Below are 21,685 nucleotides of genomic sequence, written 5' to 3'. Positions count from 1 at the left end.
GCCATTTGCTGCATTGTCAAGACAAAGCCTGAAAGGGAGCCAGAGACAATGGGACACACCTCTGTGAGTCAGAAGAACTAGCTTTGCATTTCATGGTAGGGTTCAGGCACCTACATAGGAGGGTGGGTTTTCAGGATCTGCCACAATATGTACAACAAGCACACCCACAGATTTCTTGTCATCTGAGTTTTTACTCTTTAATTTACCCACAAAATTCCTCTAAATGGAAACTTGATGAAATGTGCTGGCATAAATGTTTAGATACTTAAGAGGATGAAATCCTCCAAGTGCTCTCACTGTTATTTTTATGCAGGATTTGAAGAGTACTGACTCAGGATGGAGATGTTTTACCCTGTGCTCTTTCTCAGACATTTTGTAGGACAGATGGAGTGGATGTAGCCTATTAATTAGACATATCAGCTGTGGCTCTGACCTCATTTCACTGTTGTCAATTGCAAATCTCTCATAGATTTCAATAAAATAGAATTAGGCTCTACAGAAGATAACTCATGTTCCTTAAAACTAATCTGATGACATGATAGTTCTCATGGCCCCAACCTTCAGTTTGGTCTTGAGCTCCACTTTCAAAAAGAAGTTGTCACCTAGACATTAACTCCATTTTTCTACATATCTAGATCCATTCTGGTGCATAGACGCACAAGAATTAAAAAAACTTCTTATAAAGCCTACAGGGGCTTATTCTGAACTTTTTGGAAAAAGCAGATTATAGTATTGGATTAGATATACAAAGGCTAAAGGGAGATAGTGCTTCCTTAAAAAATGGCTAAAGTTTTCAAAAGTCTTGCCTTACTGTAGGTTTCCATGAGATAAATAAACACATATGTACACGCTCCTCCATGAACATACATGCAGATGTATACGTACAAGTGCACTAAGAACTTAGCATACAAAGCAGTACTGTATTTCTATACTAGCAAATTACTGCATTTCATTTTTCTTCTTCGTCTTCCTGTTTCCCCTTGATCTACAGGCTATCCCAGCCAAGACTGTTAATAACTTTAAATTTGTGAGCAGTGTTTAAAGGGTCACAGTGTTTCAGTTAAAAAAGGCTGTTATTAAAACTCTGTCCTGTTTCACCTGTGTAGCAGTGTGGTTGGCATGCGGGTTCCTTCTCGGTGTACGCAACAGTGGGAGCACTGGGGCTGTGTATGCAGGGGGACGCGGTGCCCACACTAACCCTAGCCTGCAGTGCCAGGCTATCTCTGCAAAGAGTTGTCTTCATACAGGAGCAAGCTGTGTGCTTGGGAGGGGTGTGGAAAGAAGGCACAGTGCTAACAAGTGGGCCTTCATCTTCAGTACCTTCTCATTTAATACCTTTTCATTTTCTGTATGATTTAATTCCCTTCGCCAGCCCAATGTGTTGCAATACCTGCTATTTAGAACAATTAATTGTATGAGTTCATGAAAACACTGGCTGGATCTGTCAAATCCATCATCTCTGTTATTGTCCATCTGCTAATCAAAACTCCTCTCTCACCAAGTCAGTACAATGTTTCACACTTTTAGTCTCCAGCTTGTTAGTTTAAAATTCTATTTCCAGAAGCATATAAGCAATAAAAATAGTGGTGCTTTTATGTATTTAATCCTACCTCTATATTAATTTCAAAGCCTCTCAGTGTACTTAAAGCTTTAAGACAATTAGACATGTCTCAGTGCTTGGGAAAGATAACAGACTAGGTTCAAAGATCATCATATTTTCTAACTTTTATCTAGAACATATTTGATCCTGTGTAAGCAATTCCAAATTGGGGATCCTTACAAGGAAGAACAAAAAAGAACCAAGGCATAAAAGAACTAAGGAACACTCCTGCTAATTACAGGCATCTTTAGGAGAATGGCGTGAAATTCACAAAAATGCAGTATTTCAGGTTCACTGACATGTCTGAGAAATCAAATTCATTGAAGTGTTTTAAGGTGGAAGGGGAAGGGGAATTTAAAAATGAAAAACATTTAATTTTTATTTTTCAAAAATAAATGCTTCATTTCAGCCCAAACATTTTCATTTCAAACCTGTTTTTCAATTGAAAAAAAGGTCAATGAAAAAAGGAAGACTAAAGTGAAATGTAGGGGCTCAATACAAAGGAAAACACTTCACTGCATAATAAGGAAATATTTTGGGTTGACTAAAACAATATTTGTCTTTTTGTGTGTGGTTTTTTTTTTTTAAGTTTTGCTGTCAAACTCAAAACATATCTTTTTTAGTGTGACTGTGACTGATCTATTTCTTGACTTTTTAAAAACATAAACACCAAGTCAAAAATCAGTAATTTTCCCAGGCTGCTTTCTGCTCAGTAGCCTTTTTTACTATTTTCTCAACACATGAGTTAAACTCTGGGCTATTCCTGTAGGCATTTACATTTATAGAGAATCATAGAATAGTTTGGGTTGGAAGGGACCTTTAAAGGTCATCTAGTCCAACCCCCCTGCAATTAGCAGGGACATCTTCAGCTAGGTCAGGTTGCTCAGAGCCCTGTTGTTGCGTTAAGAGTTACTGTGTGTAGGAGTCTGAGGAGTGGCTGAGGGGGGTGGAACCCTCCCGTTGAGTCACGAGGTTCAGACAGGACCCCCTTGCTTTCTAAACTCCTTCTCAGAGAGGAGTCTAGGGGCGGCTAAGTCCAGTCCTAGTCTCAGACTTGGTCAACGGTTATTTTCTAAGGACTGTATATGCAGCTATTCATCAGAGTAAAGGCGACAGCGTTAATTTAAACGCGCTGCACCCCCCAGTCTAGTTGTGTTGCATGAACTATCACGGCCACTTTAATAAAGAGTGCAGTTTATTAGAGCAACAGATACAAAGATTCTTTGGATTACCGGTGATAAATTTACTGTCTGCAAAGCACGTGCAAATACCAAGAGTATGAGTGACACTGCCGGCTATAAACGCGTTAGAGATGATAAAGCAACTCTAGAGAGATTTCTAAGTTTCCCGGGGAGGCACTTGGTATAACCAAGTGTTCAAATCTTACCCAAAGGCGTCCCGATGGGGGGGAAGAGAGGCTCAGCCCGTCAACTGATCCCAGAGGTCAGAGTGGTACGCGATGGTGTCTTCCCTAACATTCGCTTTCTCTTAAGCCATTTTATACTATCTTTCACCTTTCGGGTAGAGCTTGAGTGACTCTAGTCATACATCTTTGTTTAGGATTGGTGTAAAGTTTTCTTGCTTCGCTTTAAAGGTATAGGCTAGGAAAAATTCAAAGCACAAGCTCAGTGAGGGGTGGTCGCACCTTGGAGGCGGGTAGCTTTTGGGATGGAGGTGTGTTTTGGTATTATAATGATGTTATAATGAGCAAAGTTCATCAAAGGACAGCATTTTGTCAGAAACGTGACAGACTGTTGGCCCAGGGTAGCAAATGTGCAGCTTACTGGTCACACACAATACCTTTGAGTTCCCTTTTAATTGCAGAGCCTGGCCACGGCATCTCCACACCGCTCCACCCTCCGAACAGTACCTTCTTAGAGTCAGTACACCAAGCTCCCCTGGCGTCACCGACGTCTAAGGTTACAGGCCTACGGAACTTCCATGGAATGGCCTTGCATGTCAGCTGCATTCCACCCAGGAATCTTCTTCACTGCTGTACCTTACCTAAAAGTGTGAATATAAGTTTAATTTCTAAGTCACCTCCAGCTATTATCCCACACCTGTCCAACTTGACCTTGAACACTTACAGGGATGAGGCATCTACCATGTCTCTGGGCAACCTGTTCCAGTGTTTCACCATCCTCATTGTGAAAAAATTTCTTCTTTATATCTAGTCTAAATATACCCTTGTTTAGTTTAAAACCATTCCCCCTTGTCTTATCGCAACAGGCCCTGCTAAAAAGTCTCTCCCCATCTTTCTTATAAGCCCCCTTTAAGTATTGAAAGGCCGTAAATAAGGTCTCCCCAGAGCCTTCTCTTCTCCAGGCTGAACAACCACAACTCTCCCAGCCTTTCCTCATAGGAGAGGTGTTCCATCCCTCTGATCATGTTTGTGGCCCTCCTCTGGACCCACTCCAACAGGTCCATGTCTTTCCTGTGCTGAGGACTCCAAAGCTGGATGCGGTACGCCAGGTGGGGTCTCACCAGAGCAGAGTAGAGGGGCAGAATCACCTCTCTTGACCTGCTGGCCTCGCTTCTTTTGGTGCAGCCCAGGATACGGTTGGCTTTCTGGACTGCGAGCGCACATTGTTGGCTCATGTCCAGCTTTTCATCTGCCAGTACCCCCAAGCCCTTCCCAGCAGGGCTGCTCTCAATCCCTTCATCCCCTAGCCTGTATTGATACCAGGGGTTGCCCTGACCCAGGTGCAGGACCTTACACTTGGCCTTGATGAACCTCATGAGGTTCACATGGGCCCACTTCTCCAGCTTGTCCAGGTCCCTCTGAATGGCATCCTGTCCCTCAGGCATGTCAACTGCACCACTCAGCTTGGTGTTGTCTGCAAACTTGTTGAGGGTGCACTTGATCCCACTGTCTGTGTCATTGATGAAGATATTAAACAGTACTGATCCCAGTATGGACCCCTGAGGGACAGCACTCATCACTGATCTCCCTCTGGACATTGAGCCGCTGACCACTACTCTCTGGATGTGACCTTCCAGCCAATTTCTTATCCACTGAACAGTCCACCCATCAAACCCATATCTCTCCAATTTAAAGGGAAGGATGTTGTGGGGGACCGTGTCAAAGGCCTTATAGAAGTCCAGATAGACGGCATCCGTAGCTCTTCCCCTGTCCACTGATGTAGTCACTCCATCATAGAAGGCCACTAGGTTCATCAAGCAAGACTTGCCCTTGGTGAAGCCATGCTGGCTGTCTCAAATCACCTCCCTGTCCCTCCATGTGCCTTAGCATAGCTTCTAGGAGAATCTGTTCCATGATCTTCCCAGGCACAGAGGTGAGGCTGAGAGGTCGGTCGTTCCCAGGGTCATCCTTTCTACCCTTTTTAAAGATGGGCACAATGTTTCCCTTTTTCCAGTCACCAGGGACTTCACCTGACTGCCATGACTTTCCCAATATAATGGAGAGGGGCTTGGCAACTACATCAGCCAGTTCCCTCAGGAGTCTGGGCTGCATCTCATCAGGTCCCATAGACTTAGGTATGTTCAGGTTCCTCAGGTGGTCTCAAACCTGATCTTCTCTTACAGTGGGAGGGACTTTGCTCCCCCAGGCCCTGCCTTGTGGTCCATCCACTTGAGAGGTCTGGGAAGAGAGCTTGTCAGTGAAGACTGCGGCAAAAAAGTTTGAGTACCTCAGCATTCTGCTTGTCTGTTGTTACCAGTTTGACAGTCTTGTTCATCAGGGTGGTACACTTTCTTTGACCTTCCTTTCCTGGCTGACATACCCATAGAAGCCCTTCTTATTATTCTTTGCATCCCTTGCCAAGTTCAGCTCCAGCCACGCCTTGGCCTTCCTGACCCCATCCCTACACAACCAGGCAGTGTTCCTATACTATTCCCAGGATACCTGTCCCTGTTTCCACTGCCTGTGCATTTCCTTCTTGTCCTTTAGTTTGACCAGCAGGTCTTCATTCATCCATGCTGGTCTCTTGCCTTCCTTGCCTGATTTCTTACACCTGGGGATTGAGAGATTGTGTGCTTTATGGAAAGCATCCTTAAAGATCTGCCAGCGCTGTTCTGCTCCCTTGTCCCTGAGGGCAGTTTTCCAGGGGGTCCTGTGACTAATTTCTTGAACAGCTGGAATTTTGCTTTCCTAAAATTCAGGGTCCTGACTTTACTCTTCGCCTGTCCCATATCCCTCAGGACTGCGAACTCCACCAGTGCATGATCACTGCAGCCCAGGCTGCCTCCAATCTGGATGTCACCAATTAGCTCACGTGTGTTGGTGACCAACAGGTCCAGTATCGCATCCCCTCTGGTAGGGCTGTCTATTACCGGGGTTAAGAAGCTATCCTCAGTGCATTCCAGGAGTCCTGGATTGCCTACAGCTCGCCATGCTACTTTTCCAGCAGATGTCGGGGTGGTTGAAGTGCCCCAGCAGGACGAGAGCCTGTGAGAGCAATGCCTCCTGTAGCTGTAGTAAGATGTCTTCATCAATAGGCTTCCCTTGATCAGGTGGCCTGTAGTAGGCACCAACAACAAGGTTCCCTTTGTTGCCTTGGTGTCTAATGTGTAAGAACCCATATGCTTTCAGCCTGCTTGTGGCTATTCTTTGGAGACAGCTCTTCATACTCTGTCAATTTCTTGACATAGACAGCAACTCCTCTGCCCTTCCTTCCTTCCTTGCCTGTTCCTTCTGAACAGCCTGTAGCTATCGATAGCTGCACTCCAGTCATGGGATTTGTCCCACCAAGTTTCAGGAATGGCAACTAGGTCATAGCTTTCTAGCAGCACAGTGGCTTCCAGCTCCTCCTGTTTGTTGCCCGTGCTGCGTGCATTGGTGTTGACAGCTGGGCTGTCGGCCGTGTCACCTTCTTAGAGGAACACCCCTTAATTCCTTTGAGGTATTTCACTGGTGTTTCCCTGTTGGCTCCTATTACCTCAGGAGCCCCTGGCTTATCTACGTAAGACTTCAAGTGTGCTCCAGTGTAGCCAGCACATCTCAGAGCAACAGGCTGAGGGGCCCTCACTAGCACCCCATCCCTCTAACCTTGGCATGTCTTCCCACAGCTTGTCACAGGCAAGCCTGATATTATCGCCTCTCCCCCTTCAAGTCTAGTTTAAAGCTCTGTCAATGAGCCCTGCAAGCTTGTGAGCAAAGACCCTCTTCCCCCTTTGAGAAAGGTGAATCCCATCTGACACCAGCAGGCCTGGTGCCGTGTAGGCCTTCCCATTATTGAAAAACCCAAAATTGTGGCAGTGACACCAGCCGTGGAGCCATGTATTAATTGAGTGAGTGTGTCTGTTTCTTCCAATGTCGCTGCCCGCAACTGGAAGGAGAGAGAAAAAAATAGCCTGTGCTCCAGATTCCCTTACCAACTGTCGCAAGGCCCTGAAGTCTCTTTTGATTGCCCTCGGACTACACATTGCTGCCTCATCACCACCCACATGGAAGAGCAGTAATGGGTAATAATCCAAGGGCTGCACCAGTCTAGCAAGTTTCCTAGTGATGTCCTTAACCCAGCCCCAGGGAGGCAGCAGGCTACCCTAAGAGGAGGGTCTGTCTGGCATACTGGACCCTCTGTTCCCCTCAGAAGGGAGTTGCCTACAACTATAATATACATTATGTATATGTATATTTATGTGTGTGTATGCTTCATTGCTCCATTTCAGATACTGTCTCCTTCAACAGTTTTATTTAGTAGACTTTGCTGCTGTTTCTGTCATATCGGTGCATTTTAATGCCACCTCTGTCATATATTTCCACAGTAACTTTTGGCTTTCTCCTTTACCATTAGATATTTGGTATTTCAGCCATCTCTGTTGTCATTCTTTTATTTCTAGTCCTTCATGGCTTCTGTTTTGTCTTTTTTTAATAGTTCTCTTTCCTGGTCACTAGACACTGATAATTCACCTAGCGTCTCTGTGAAGACAGCCAGCTGAGAAGAGGTTTTGCCAAGTCTCTATGCTTCAGTACTATTTTGTTTAGTTTGGCGTAAAATGTTTCTTCTTCTCTGGCTGCATGCAAAGGCATATCTGATTCTGTCTTCAGCTGGTTCACTGGTGTTGCTTCCAAAATTGCCAGGAAGTTTTGAGCCTTTTCTCTGTCAATCTCAAAACCTGTTAGTGTATTTTGCGGTGTTGATTTTCGCATTGGCAGGTTTGCCGTGTTGGTTCTAATACTGGTAGCTATATATAGGCATAGGGGCTGCCTTCCTGTCTCTGTTGGGTGGGCAGGATGCAACTGCCATTACCAAAGTCAAGGTCCTTGAGCTCCATCCAGGAATCGAGCTTTTTCTTATTCTGTGATAGCTCATTATCTGCATCCCCAGTAAGAAGATAACGGACAGCACCTCTGAAATACATGTTTCAGGGCAAGTTTAAATTTAACCAATCATCCCTTCGGCATATCCAGAATAATCAGTGATTAATCAGTGTAAAATCTGTGTGGTGAGAAGATGGTCAGTTTGGTACACTTAGAGGGGGTAGCAGTAAAACCTGCATTCAAACTGATACTTGCCAAAAGTGTAAATGCATTAATTTATCCCTGTACATCTACCCCAGTGAAGACAAATAAACAGGTCTAAGGGGAGCTATAAGTATTTCACCTGCTAGTTCACATTTCTGTGTGAATCAAGTTAGTCTCGCTTAGCCCCACTGCCAAATTTGTCCTTCAAATCTGAGAGTGACTGCACCGCTGATTTACTTGTGGCCTCCTTAAGCCATACCATGTGGTTTCCAGATGGTGGACTTCATCTCCCCCGAGGCAGGAGCCCCTGGTGTTTGCCTTTCCAACCATTCATTGTACTTCCTCCTGTCATTTACTGTGCTAACCCCAGCAGCTGAGTTAAGTTTGGATCTTGGAGATTCGCTTTCTTGCAGGGACAATGACAGAGATCACCGGTAAACAAGTCACGTGCACGGCTAAGCTTCTGACACACTGCACATCATTCACAAAGGCTGTGTGGCAGGCTCTGTGCGCAAACCTGTCCGTTCCTACTCCTTTGGGCAAGCGTGTCTGATGCAGCATCCTCTTAGAGGGGCTGACTGACACCTCTGGTACATCTTTCCAACCTGGAGGAGCAACATGATCAGGGACCAGTTTAGATCCTGAAGGTGGTGTAACTGTATTAGCCCCAGCATTGTATCCAGGCTAATGACTGCCTCTTAGTCAGGCTAATTAATTTGAGCGCACAAGAGCGCTAGTATGGATGTCCCGGGCAAGCACAGAGGCAGGCATGGGTACCCTTTATGTCCCAGGTCAGGCCCATACAGAGCCTGAAAGCCTGTTTCTCAACAGGTTTCTCAGTCCAAGGAAAAAAAGATCAATGTTATTTCTTTTAGAGTATGAAAATTATGGCCAGCATTTGTGATTTTTACTAACCACCAACCATCTAGGACCATGGCTTCCTTAATCTAAAAAAATGCCAACACATATGTAACATGTAACTGGGGATATAAGAATGGACTAGAAGCTCTCCAGAGGTCCCTTCCAACCTTAACTGTTCTGAGATTCTGTATACCACAAATACATGGTATGCAGCTGTCTCCATGTATTATCTTCATATCTCAGTTCTTGGATATGGCTGTGATGCCATATACTGCTGGCACACCATACCATACTATACTATGTCCATGTTACTGGTTTTTCGTGAGATTGGCTTCAGCCTATGTATACATGAATAATAGTCCAGCCCAACAGGAATAGTTGGTCCTGGTAAGTCCACACGACACTGGTTAGTATGTGGAGAGCCTTAGGTGTGCTCCTGGAGCGCATTTTCTGGTGTAGCTTAATCCAAAAGTAATTCAGTGCATCTGCCCCAATACAGCTCCGCAATGCAAACTAGAGTGCCGCAGGTGGGCGTCATCAGGAAGTTCACTCCAGAAGCTCGCTCCTGATTTGGACTAAACTGCTAAGATAAGTTTACCCTCAGCTGGTTACTAATATTGCTCAGGTAAGTGCTCCCCACTGGGGGATGACTTCCTGGCAGGCTCTTGTCATCTTCTGGATACTCGTGTGCATGCCGGCAGCACAGCTGCTTCTGCGGCCACAAGCCGAGATGCTGCCATGGCCTGTTGAGACATTTGCATACGTAAGCCGCTGGTGAACAGTACTTCGCGTACTCGTCACGAGGAGCACAGACTGGGGCAAAGCATGGCTGGAGGTAAACCATAATCTCCAGTCATGCAGCATGTGGAGGCTTCTGTTGCAAATTCATGCCAAACGTGCAGAGAGCTCTTGGCCCCATACAGTGGCAGAAGCAGCATACTGAGTATGTACAGTTGTAGTACACTTCCTTTGAGGCAAAAAGGTATCTCATTAATTAAGCATCTGGTCCTTATCTGTGTAAGAACTACTCTTGCTATAGTAACTGAGAAAAGATTTGTCCTTAAAAGCGCATATGTATAAACACATGGTATCCCCACACACGCACTCATATGGGAATTAATTAACACCTGGCTGCTATTTATATCATAGCAATCTAGGACAGGAAGTGAAAACCAGATCAGAATCCCTCACCCGACATTTATGGGGGACTTAGAACAGGCAGATGGCAACGTCCCATGCTGGAAACTGCCAGGAGATACTATTTCTATTGACATAAAAAGTGCCGAAGGAACCTTCACAGCTATGTAGGCCAAAAGCGTTACAAAATCTGTCTCGCTGTAATACCAAAGCACCTCAGTAGGAAGCTTTCTGCTGCTTCTAGGATTAGTTGTTGCCTTCCTTCTTGCCTTCTTTCCTGTCCCGTTTGCTTCACTGCCCTGTATGTTCCCTGGTGGTCTGCCGAAGGGGGTTCCCAACAGCCCTTTCTGAGGGGAGCCTGGAGGACCCTGTGAAAGGCACAGTACTGGGCTTGAAGTTAAGGGCAGAAAGGCCCCACAGCAGTCACCATCTCTTCAAGCGAGTTGCTGGAGTGCCTCGAGGAGGACATTCCTGTCTCCCTTTTCTGGGAATGGGTTTGTGTCACATGGTGGCACCCTTGCAAACAGAATAAAGCTTGAACTCCTGCTGCAGACTCTCTCCCTCAGTCAGGGAGGTCTAGGGGGTCTTCACCCTCACTCAGTAACCAAGGCTTGAATGTCTTTCAGATGTTGATCCCCTGATTGTGTCTGGCTTGAAATCAGTGAATAGGTGGAAAGACTTACTGGGCAGCAGGAAACAGGTAAAACCCACAAGGATGGTGTGGTTGTGTAAGCCCCATTTTTTTAGGTGACCTGGCAGTAGGTGCAAAATCATAGTGCAAAGAGTAAAATCCCAATATGTTGGTTGGTATTTATCATACCTGGCTATTTTTGCCAAGACACTTTTTTTTCATCTATAATATTTAGCAATGAGATGCTACTATCAGTAGCAGTTAAGGATTTTGTGAAACATAAAGCAGGAATATACGTAGCTAAATTCAGACTGAAGGAATCCTGTTCTGGCCACCTGAATTCTCACCAGCTTCCTGCCTTAGATGATGGTATTGTGTTACCAAGTGCTCTTAAACAGTTATATTATTTTGCCTTTCCACAAATGAGGTAGGCTGTTGAGTTTAGGTACGTCAGTTTCTTAGTTGTGCGTGCTTTGGAAGCCTCTGCGTCGTAGGAGATCAGTTGGCTTGAGATCTTGCCGTTCATCATTGTGCTGGCAGTGTCCAAAAGCCTGGGCTGGGGATCAGAACCCAGCTGTACATGAAGTGTTACATACATTTACAGTAGAAAGACAGACAGTTGTCTGCTTCAGACAACTTGCACTCTCTTACAGAGATCCAGCAAACTGCTGCAGCAAGAGCGTGGCAGTGTTTATTACCAGCACTTCTTTGTGCGCTGCATTTTTCTAGCTGAAAAAAGACACCATCAGTTGTTATGGCCCTTTGAAGTAGGGGCCCCGGTGAGGGCAGGAGTAAGGTGGAGTCCGAAACCAACTCAATTTGTAGGCTTTATGTATTCACTAACCTACAGAGAAATGTTTCTAATTCAAAGTAACAATGGCGTTAGTTAATCTGTATGTGTTCTCCAAATCAGGAGAAAAGAATGCATTTTCTTATCTTGAGGAAATAGTAAAGATGTAGTCATAGAAAGACTCAAATGCCAGTATCTTTATTCCTGTCCATTTTGAACTTTGGGCTGCCCTCAAAATGTCCTGCAGAACCAGCATATGTAGCCCTTAACAATAAAAACATGAAGAACAATACTGTTTCATCAGTGAAGTTTTCCCCTGTGTCTGGATCACTCAGTCTAGATGTGCCATTTGCTTTGATAAGTACAAGTGATTTTCCGTGTATGTCATGCTATTCAACCTGCATATGAAACTGGTTCATTACTTAGACTCCTTGATATATTGATGTAACAACAGTGTAGGATTGATATAATTGACATGAAAAAGTGTTAAGTGACAGTTTAATTCTACTGGGTGGTAACAGTTCATAGTATTTTCTATTCAGGCTCTGCATTGAAGGTATGAAATCATTGTGATACCTGAATCAGTGTAGCAGCCATTGTATCCCTCCTCCTTGTGCAAATACAGGAGGATTTCAGCAGTCAGCACATGTCTGAGATCGCTAGACTGCTCCTGACAGCCATTGCCTGCTGAGTGCTAGAGGTCATGGGAAGAAGGAGCTAGAGCTCTCACCTTAAAGCCACCGGCTCTATATCTGCAGAGGGAGCACTGAAAGTCATCACTTGGAAGCTGGTCAGAGCTGATGAGAGGAACCTGCCAGAACGGGTCACAGGTTGGACAGGCACATTGAATGGGAGCTACAGAAACAGCAGTTGGTGCCTGGATGTCAGACTTGGCCTCAAGACTGTGAACTGAAAAGGGGGGGACAAACTAATTACCATCTTGTACCTGTGTGTTAATACCTGGTAATTACCCTAGGTTACACAGTGACCATACATCATCTTCTAAGTGAAGTATTTCCGTCATTTTAGACACCATAAGGAAATCACAGTAGCTGTCATATACTGTTTCTTCATTATTTCCAATGGTGAGAGAAAGGAAAGAGAAGGAGGACTTAACTTCAGCCAGTTTCCCTGCTATTTATACTCCTTCTGCCATTAAGAAAGATGGTAGTTTTGGTAATCTCCCTTCTCATCCATGGCATATCAAGAGTGGCCACATCGAGGTGTTGTTTTTCTAATCTATTTATTAGTAATGCTGTGATACCAGAATGCCTAAGACATGCCTCTTTGAGGCTAAAATGACATGTACAGAAAGATTAATTTCTCCTAATTTATCTTCCTGTCTGAGCAGAGAAATCAGAGACAGCTTAGGAGAAGTAATATATTCTCATCTTTATAGATGGAGAGCTAAGGTGTGAGATTTGCTCCCTGTCACACAGGAATCCGTGGCTGTGGATAGAACAGTTGTCCTGTCGCCACAGCCAGTCAGGTAATGCAAAACTGTCTGTTTCCCACACTTTTCATCCCAGGTGATGTTGGTTGCCCCTTTGCTGCCTGACTAGAGCAAAGGGAGGCCAGATGAGGGGCTGAACTTGCTTCTTTGCGTGGACCTGCAGTGGCTTCCCTCTTCTTGCGAAAAGAAAATACCAGGTTGTCTTCAGATTTGTTGAATTGTTTGTGAATGCTTAGGTTGTCCTTTTGTTTCCTCTCAGTTTTTTTTTCCCTGAAGCTTAAAATATCAAAAAAGCTGACGATGACTATTTATTTTTAGAGGCAGACTGCATTTTTCACAACTGATGTTTCTAAGCACTGTTGTGAAATTGATGTGTTTATTAACGGTGGCTGATTCGTAAAACTAGGCTTTTAGACATCAAAAGTACATACCTGAAGGATAGATAGGAGATTTCCCAGTGATGGGAAATACTCTAGTGCCAAATGTACATCAAAAGCCAGAATGGAAAGATCCTTATTGGCAGATGACGAGCTTATCGCATTTCACAAACCTTCCATCACTATTTGTTTTCCGGACTATTACAAAAAAGTACGCAGGAAAAGGAAGGTCAAAACCTATCTGAAGCTGATTGTTTCTTTAACAATTTCTGGCATAATGTGTCATGTTTCAACAGGTAGATTCTTTCTCATGGCTTATGCTCTTGACATAACTTCAGATTCTGCCTAGCAGGACAGAATAGCAGGAGACAGAAAAAAGTTAGTTTATCAGTCGAACAAGCAATTAGGTAAGCAAGATAACACCCCAGCAGGGCATTTTTTACATGACAAAGTGTAAAAGAACGGAATGGTGTGTTTTCTTGAAATTGCCCATAAACAATTATTGTAAAGGGTCTTCCTTGTTTAAAGAAGATGCTCATACATCTACTGAGCCATGGAAGTTTTTACATACAGACACATACTAAAAGAAACACGTGCAAACATGCAGTCACTATTATGTCTAAGCTGTGATCTGCGACCAACTTGCCAGGTGTCTCTGGAACAAAACTGACAAACGTGGCATAGTTTTAAATTGTCCCATTTGATATACTGCAAAATTTACATTAAAGTGGAGATGACATAGCTATCATTTTTTTTGTCTGTCTGGGTATTGCTGGCCTCAAAATCTTTAGGATAAATCTTAAAGATTTATCGACAGATTCTCTCTGCTGTTTCACCATGTCCTGAGTTCAGTGTAGAAGAAGTATTTGGGCTCTGTGGAATTGATCTTCACAGTCCCATCCCAGTATAAATTAGAATATTCTAGCAGGTGCTTTAATTTTCAGCCTTTGGGATCATTTACAATGGTTGGTCAGTGTAGTAGACATCCTTATCTTGTATTTCCTCCTCAACATATCCTTTGTCCAGAGTCTCTGGAGAAGGTGATACAGGAGTTGGCTAAGCTGTATGTGTATCTTTCAGTGTCTTCTCAGATAAGCATCCCTCCGACCAAGAATTGCACTCTTAATTCCTTCTGAAATACTCAAATTATGTATGTGGAACAGAAAAGACTCCAGATTTCAGCCTTAAATCTAGTCCTCTTCTAAAATCCTTTAGTGTAACTGACAGTTGTCCCTGACAAGTGATTCCACTGTTAGTGTTTTCAAACCATCAGCATTAACTTGCTGTAGTGATTCATGTGTGTTTTTTCAAGTGCCATGAGGTCCCACAAAGATTAGGTGGATTAGCAGAAGCAAAGTCAGAAAACAGTAATAAGGCAGACAAAAAGGCACATCAAATCCCATGCAGGCTTACAGTGTATCGCTAGAAAAATTACAGTAAATACCCACTGTAAAATAAAAGATGGGAGTTAGCTTATCTGTTTTGTGGACAATACTGAATCTGATTTCATATTAAAAAAATCCACTCACAACTCAGCAAAGGATAACAACCAGTCACTCCCCCAGCAGGGAGAGAGACCTCCTTTGTCTTACTGTTCAACATTGGTAACAACAGTTAGTAGTCTCCATCTTTATCTATGGATTCCATATCAGTGACACCACTCAAATATGTTTCAGTGGGTTTCACATCAATGCACAGGTGTACATTCTATATGAAGATCTCAGAGTTTGTAAGTTTTGTTTAAAATGCATCCTTCTAGGTCAGTGGGATCACGCATTATGAGTTTTCCTGTGCAAAAATGAAAAATGAAAAGTTATATTTCACCATCTAGTTATTATTTGCCCATAACACTTTTGTTATGTTTAGTTTCTTTTTTTTTTCCTATTCACTCATCCACATAAAAAGTGGGAGTTTCCTACATCTTGTTTAGTGCCTGTATGGATAGTGGTTGTACTGAAGACCCTACATGCACTGCACTCCTTAATGGTTCCTGGCAGGCTCAGTAAGCAGACTCACTTGTGTGAGTGTATGTTCTCAGTGACTGTGAGTACAAATACCCACATTCATGTGGACATCAGTGTTCACATGCAGTGTCCCACAAGTTTGCCCATACATTCTAGCATGCCTTAGATGTGAAAATTTTTCATTCTCAGTTTTTTGAACAGATCAAATAGTGACCCCCTGACAAAAACCGAAGTAGGATTTAACAGTTCTAGCTACCTGCTCTGTTCTGTTTACAGTATAAGCCTCTATATCATATTTTTTCTTCAGACTACTGGCAATAGTTGGTCACCTGAACTAGAATCAGACTTGATAGTTGCTAGAACTAATTTATGATACAAATATCAGGTTTTTCTTGAAAAGGAAGTGAGGAAAAAAGGGCATTGTAGGATTTTCACAGTGCTTTCCGAATACTTCTTTTGATAGGTGAAAGGTGGGTATTCTGCCTGTTTGTTACTTTTTAAATCTTTACTCACTGCAAGAACGAATAAAAATTAATTACAAAGGAACGTGAGGAAGGTGGTACACATTTAATTGCAGCTCTCCTGGCCAACTATGCATAGTTTATTTGGGTTTGCCAGTACAGACTGCTCTGACTATTTGCCCATGTTGGGGCAATCACTTCTCATCAGTTATAGAGGAGGAAAATTTCATTTCAGGTTTACTCTTCCTTCAGTGAGACTATTGCCCGTGTGGCTAGCAGGAAGAAAGCAGTGTCAGTGGAATATGCTGGTCTTATTGCTCAAGTCCAGACTTTCATAGAATATGTGATATGTGTCACACGTAAATTCTGATGCTTTGCTGGATTACCTCTTGATCTGAAAGTCTTTCTTTAGAAATCCTTCACAGCTACTCACAAACACGTTTAGCACTCTGTCTGGAAATGTATGGGCTTGCCTACTCTGAAGCAAGCTATTTGGCTAATTGGCTGTGCACTAGCGACTCTGCACTAATTCCTCATGCAGAAACGCTTACCCCAAAGCAAAGGTGAAGTAGCTGACTATACGTTGGAAGTGTAGGACAGCCAGCGTGGTATCTTTGCCTGCACCGCAATAGATTCCCAGTGCAGGCAGGCCTTAGAGTTGTAAAGCCTAAAAAAATCACATCTTTCAATTCACTGTGAGTTTCACCAGCTTCGTTTTCTTTGGCTGGGTTCTGAATGTGACTGCCCAGATGAGGCCAGGAGATGGGGTTAAAGAATTGATTTTGACTCTGCTTGTTTCTGACTACCAGCTAGCAGTACACGAGATACTCAGCAAGTTTGAGCCTGGCAGCTAATAAAACAGATGGATTTTATGCACAAAATTAATTTGACTCCTACTTACTTGTCTTAGAAATATAATGCAGCTGTGTCAGAGTGACAGGCCTTTGCTTGTGCAAACTTTGCTTTGTTCCCTCTGTGGTGCAGTTCCCTCGCGCTGTGGGTGTAAGAGGAGCAGGACACTCGTGAAAACAAGTAGCGTGCAATTGTTTGTGGCTCTTTTGGAGAAAAAAAACAGGTAGAGCTCAGAAACATTTATGTGATATGCAGAAATGGGGGCTAAAAAGCTAACGTTCCCAGTTCTCCCTTCACAGGGCATTTTGTTAACAGTAAATGCTGCCATACAGTAATATATAACCACAAGGACACAACAAGGCTGTATGGGAGAGTGTAATTAGCACTAAAAAAAGATGACTTGAGAAAACCAAAGCAAGCCAAGTAGGTGCTTCCCTAATGAGGCTGTGAGGAAAGTGCTCACAGATGGTAAGTGGACTTTTTTTTAATGAAATACCATAAATAGGCTAATGAAACTCCACTTAGGAATACCCTGACAATACCACTTCCAAATTGCAGTTGTGGTGTGACATTTTTTACTGCCTTAAAAAAAATACAAACCTGGAATTCAATTCTGCCAGCAGATGGACAGCAAAGACTTACTGTATTAAAAAAATAGAATTCATAATACTCAGATCTGCTTTATGATACACAATATGACGTATTTTGAAAATTACATCTGTGATTTTCTTCGGGTGCTCCCCAAAGCGGAAAGGAAAGGAAGCGGTGGTTCATATCGTCAAACCCAGCTAATCACATTTTTTTAAGAAGTGGAGAAAGGTCAGTCTCTGCTCCTCCCTGTTTGCTTAATGCTGCTGTATCTGGGTTTAAAGTAACATGCTGGTAAAACTCAAACTGGGACATGGAGGTGGATGCTTGAGGTACAGAAAGAGCTAGGCTTGGTCAGAAATGGACTTAGAGAGCTGAAACTTTCTTATTGCCTCTTCATATGGTTAGCCTCAAGGTGCAAATCTTTCAAACCCTTGCTGTGCAGACGTTGCTCTGCCTGTGCTCTGGGCTGGAGGGATGTGAGGCAGCTCCAGTTGAGGAGAGTTGTGCAGCTGCATTAGCTCAGTGCTGCGGCTGAGCTAGTGTACCTTGTCTGTCAGCTGGGATTGTTAGCCTGTGTCTGGTATCGTGCTAACCCTTCTGGTCAGCGTGAGCAGAGGGAGTCTGTTTCTGCCTGCCATATGCTGCTCAAGCCCTGGGAGTCAGGGCCGTGGTGCACCAGCCCTTCTGCAGGCTGACCTCAGAGCGCCTTGCCTGGTGGAGCAGGAAGGACGCTGTTTGTTGCAGGGCTGAGATCCGATCTCCATCAGGTCTCCAGACAAGAACCTGAACCCAAAGGCCAACCCACCAACAGCACCCATTCTCTAGGAAACTAAAATCCTGTGTAGACAATTAGACACCATTCTTAGTGCATTTAATACAATGCTTTTAATGTGGATAGTCATATTCTAGTGCAACATAAGAGAATATGAATTAATTTTCTCTCACCTGTTACCCTCTTTGTCACTACTACCTTATTCACAGCTCATCCCAAATACATGCATGCCGAGCTTCTCTTTCCTCTTCATTTGCCTTTCAGAGCTTAGTCATATGCAGTTCCTCTGATTTTTTTTCTTTCCTAGCCTTAGTTTTTAATCTGAACCATAGTTACCTGATGGCTTTACTTCATGTTAGCATGCTTGTTGCCTGCTGTAAGTCAGAGTGAATTCAGTGCTCATGAATGATGCTAAATGAGCAACCCAGAAGAATGCATTTCAGTCAGTATTGGTCCATGGGTAGGAAGGTCTCGGTGCTGCTTCAGTACGGTCTTCCAGAGGGGCCTCTAAATATTCAAGCATCTGATTTGTGTCTTTGAAAAATCTCATCCTGTGTCTTGCAGGGAGTGAATCTAATCCCAACAGGCAATTTATCCTTTGGCTTCTCCCTGCTGTGTCTACCACAAGTAATATTTTCATGGTTTGTGCGACTGCTCCCTAGGAACTGAAATCACTCATTTCACATATATCACAAAACTGCCATTAGTGGTTGCGTGTTTCGGTCACAGCCGAGCCAGGCTGGACTGGGTCCAGGGATGAGCCCAGCTCCCCTCCCTTAGGCATCCAGTTCCACTCGCTTGCAACACCAGCACCCTCCACTATGTAAAATTCACTCTGCCTCTCCCAAAATAAAAGTCCTCATGATTTTACACTGTGATGTTGCTACATCCATCATAGAGGAGTGGCCCTATTAGAGAAGCAAGGCTGACTACATGTGTGCAAGTCATGCAGTAGTGAATTATTTGTTGTTAATAATAATAATTACTTCAGGCTGGTAAAATTGCCTAAGCTACAAGACTGTCCTTCTGAAGTCATGGGCAGCACCACAAAGCATCCCATGCATCCATCACCACTCCTCCTGACTTACTTTCATGCTCCAGGGAACTGAAGGAGCTGTGCAAAAATGTGACACAGACTTTTATGGCCAAAGGACACAGACGGGAGCCATTCTAACTTCACAGTGAGGGTGGTTGTACGTGTGCTATGTATGCCCACACGCAACTGGTGCTCCGTTAGGAGAAACAGATCCTATTATAATGTGAACATGAAACCTAGCAACTGTTTTCCAAGAAGTGCAGTGCAAAAGAAAATGGAAACGAAGAGTATTTATTGTTCCTTTCCCTCAGCCAGGAGACCTTGCAGACAGTGAGATATATTTTCTGCTCGTGTTCACTGGTCATCACTCTGCTGACTTCAGTGCAGTTCTGTCAATTTACATCAGCAGAGTGTGACCTTCTGCTTGCCTGAAATTTATACAGACAATCCATCATTCAGTCAGTTGCAGACTCTGTTTTTTATGGGGCAATGTCAGCTTTAGTGTGTACACATCTACCCTTTGTCAAGACATGCACTGTTCATGTTCAAAGCAGCCCAGATACGTTTTTGTGAATAGAGATCTCAGACATTACTATGGCAACCTAATACTGTCAGTCAGGAGTAAATTATTAGTGGTTTACAGCAGCAGAAAATGCAAAATCCTGTTCCTGATGGTGGTGCACTGTGGTGTCATGTGTTTTATTGGGAAAATAGTGCAAGACTTTGTAGCGCTGGGATTTTGTAGTACATTATGTAAACTATAAGATCTTTTTTCTTTTCCTTATATTTTTCCTGGAACTTTGTCATCTACTCTCAAGCTTTAAGCACCTCTAGGAGTTTATCTAACCATTAACAGACAGGCAGAATGGGTTATGTTTAAAAGGGAATTTCTTCCTCTGAGCTTCAAAATTCCTATGCAAAGCTCACTTGTTTTAAATTTTGTATAGGAAATGCCTCCTGACATTTAATAAATTACAATTTTAAATTAGAATCTGGGTGGTAACTATAAAAATCAAAATTTAGGGAAAAAATGTGTCTGGTGCCTGCTAGTTTTTCATACAGCTTTTCTATGCAGAAATAGCATGGTTGTAAAAGTATTGCAGAAGATTTTAAGGGGTTTTTTTATACATTCAGTAATCCACGAACTTTTTCCAACCAATACATATGTAGGGAAAGACTGTAGTGTTCTAATTTTCTAAGAAAATGGAAGCTAAATTCATGAGCTCTGAAGTTCCAGTTTTGCAGTATTTATTAAGAATTTTTGTAATGGATTTTCCTTGCTCAGACCCACCCCTCCCCAAACATATTTCAAACATTTTCTTTTGTAAAATTTCCTGGAAATAGTTTTTAGGGTTTAGTATGAAAAACATCATGATGATAAGAGAGAGGGCAATTCACTTGGAAATGAAACATACCAGTGGCATGATTTTGAGGGCAGAATATTTTCCATCTTTAATATGTATACTTCTGTGTTCTGGTATTGGCAAAGACCGCAGCTATTCTCTGAAGGGTCAGACAACTCCTTTAAGCTTACAAAACTGGTTGACACAATGCTTACTTTTTCAAAAGGCTCTGAATAACTGCTGCTGTAGGACTTTACATTACTGCTTTAAACCTACTTAAAGATGTGATCCTGCTTAACAATTTTTCTCATGTGTGACAGTCAGGTTTTTTGGTTATTCAGATTGTCTTTATCTTAGTCTTTTCTCACTAAGGGATTTAATTGTTGACCCGAGATAAGAATTACATTTCTGGTAGTGTTGAATATTTGTTACAAAAATGGCAGAAAGTCTTTAAAATTTGATGTAAGAAACACACAGGTATTAACCTCCACTATTCATAGTCTATGAATGTGTCCTAGGAAAATACAGGTGTTTAACAGATATGCCAAGGAGGAAATTTGGTAGATGTAGTTATGCTCAAAAATACTGGGGATATGATCATAAATTTGTTTCTTGAAACAACTAGATAATTGAGTAAATATCAATCACATCATAAATTTTTCTACCTAGGACTAATATGCTGCCCAAATGGTCTGTCCCAGATAGGTGAATGTTCATGTTAGATCTGGAAGGGTTGTATGTGGGTCTTTTGCAAGGCTGCTGATTCTGGGAGAGAGACCTTTCTTTTCCAAATGGGTATCTGAGGTAGGGTGCTGTGCGTAGCTCCACCCTCACGCCTCGTGAGCAGGAACTTGCATCTTTGGGCCAAATTCAGAGCTTGCTGTAGGGCTGTGCAGCTTAATCAAAGTCCACGGATGTCTTCTCCTTCCAACCCAACTTTTCCCATTGTGATGGCTGGTATGCTCAGACGTCACTGTAGGCTGATAATTATTTTTGTAGTCTTTGTTAGTGCAGATTTTTCTGCAGCTCTTCTCTTCCTCTCTTCACACTCCAGCTAGGCTTTGATATGCAGGAATGAGACCAAAGACAGGTTTTACATGCAGGGTTTGAAATACAAAGTTGATGGTCTAGGACAGATATTATAACCTCATCAGCTGAACAGACAAGAGCTGTATCTGCCTGGCTGTCCATCACAGGCCCTTAATGAGTCCTTTGGAAAAAAAGGTAAAACCAGGAAATCCGAGCTGTAGGATGCCTCACTTTGCTGAGACACCTGGCAGGTGGCATTGATCATTTCTAGGAGAAGCAACAAACTGAAGAGTAGGCAGCTTTTTTTGCTAACTGTTCAAGCCAGATCATGCTTCACTGCAACTTTAGAGAGGTAAATGTG

The 21,685-nt window shown here is 43.1% G+C and overlaps 1 protein-coding gene across 10 annotated transcripts in view; it reads left to right on the top strand.

Annotated features, from left to right (window-relative positions):
* SLC1A2 (solute carrier family 1 member 2) overlaps positions 1-21,685 on the top strand; it is a 103,456-nt gene that overhangs the window by 6,240 nt on the left and 75,531 nt on the right. Inside the window, exon 2 of one of the 10 annotated variants that reach the window (XM_072863807.1) lies at positions 9,388-9,513. The exons of the other annotated variants lie outside the window; for them this stretch is intronic. The gene's annotated coding sequence lies outside the window, so the exon portion shown is untranslated. The remainder of the gene's footprint in view (positions 1-9,387; positions 9,514-21,685) is intronic. 10 annotated transcript variants of the gene reach the window in all.

Source organism: Ciconia boyciana, chromosome 6 (assembly GCF_034638445.1).
Source record: "Ciconia boyciana chromosome 6, ASM3463844v1, whole genome shotgun sequence".
Lineage (NCBI taxonomy): Eukaryota > Metazoa > Chordata > Aves > Ciconiiformes > Ciconiidae > Ciconia > Ciconia boyciana.
Note: the sequence above shows the minus strand (reverse complement) of the source record. Positions and strands in the feature narration are given on the sequence as shown.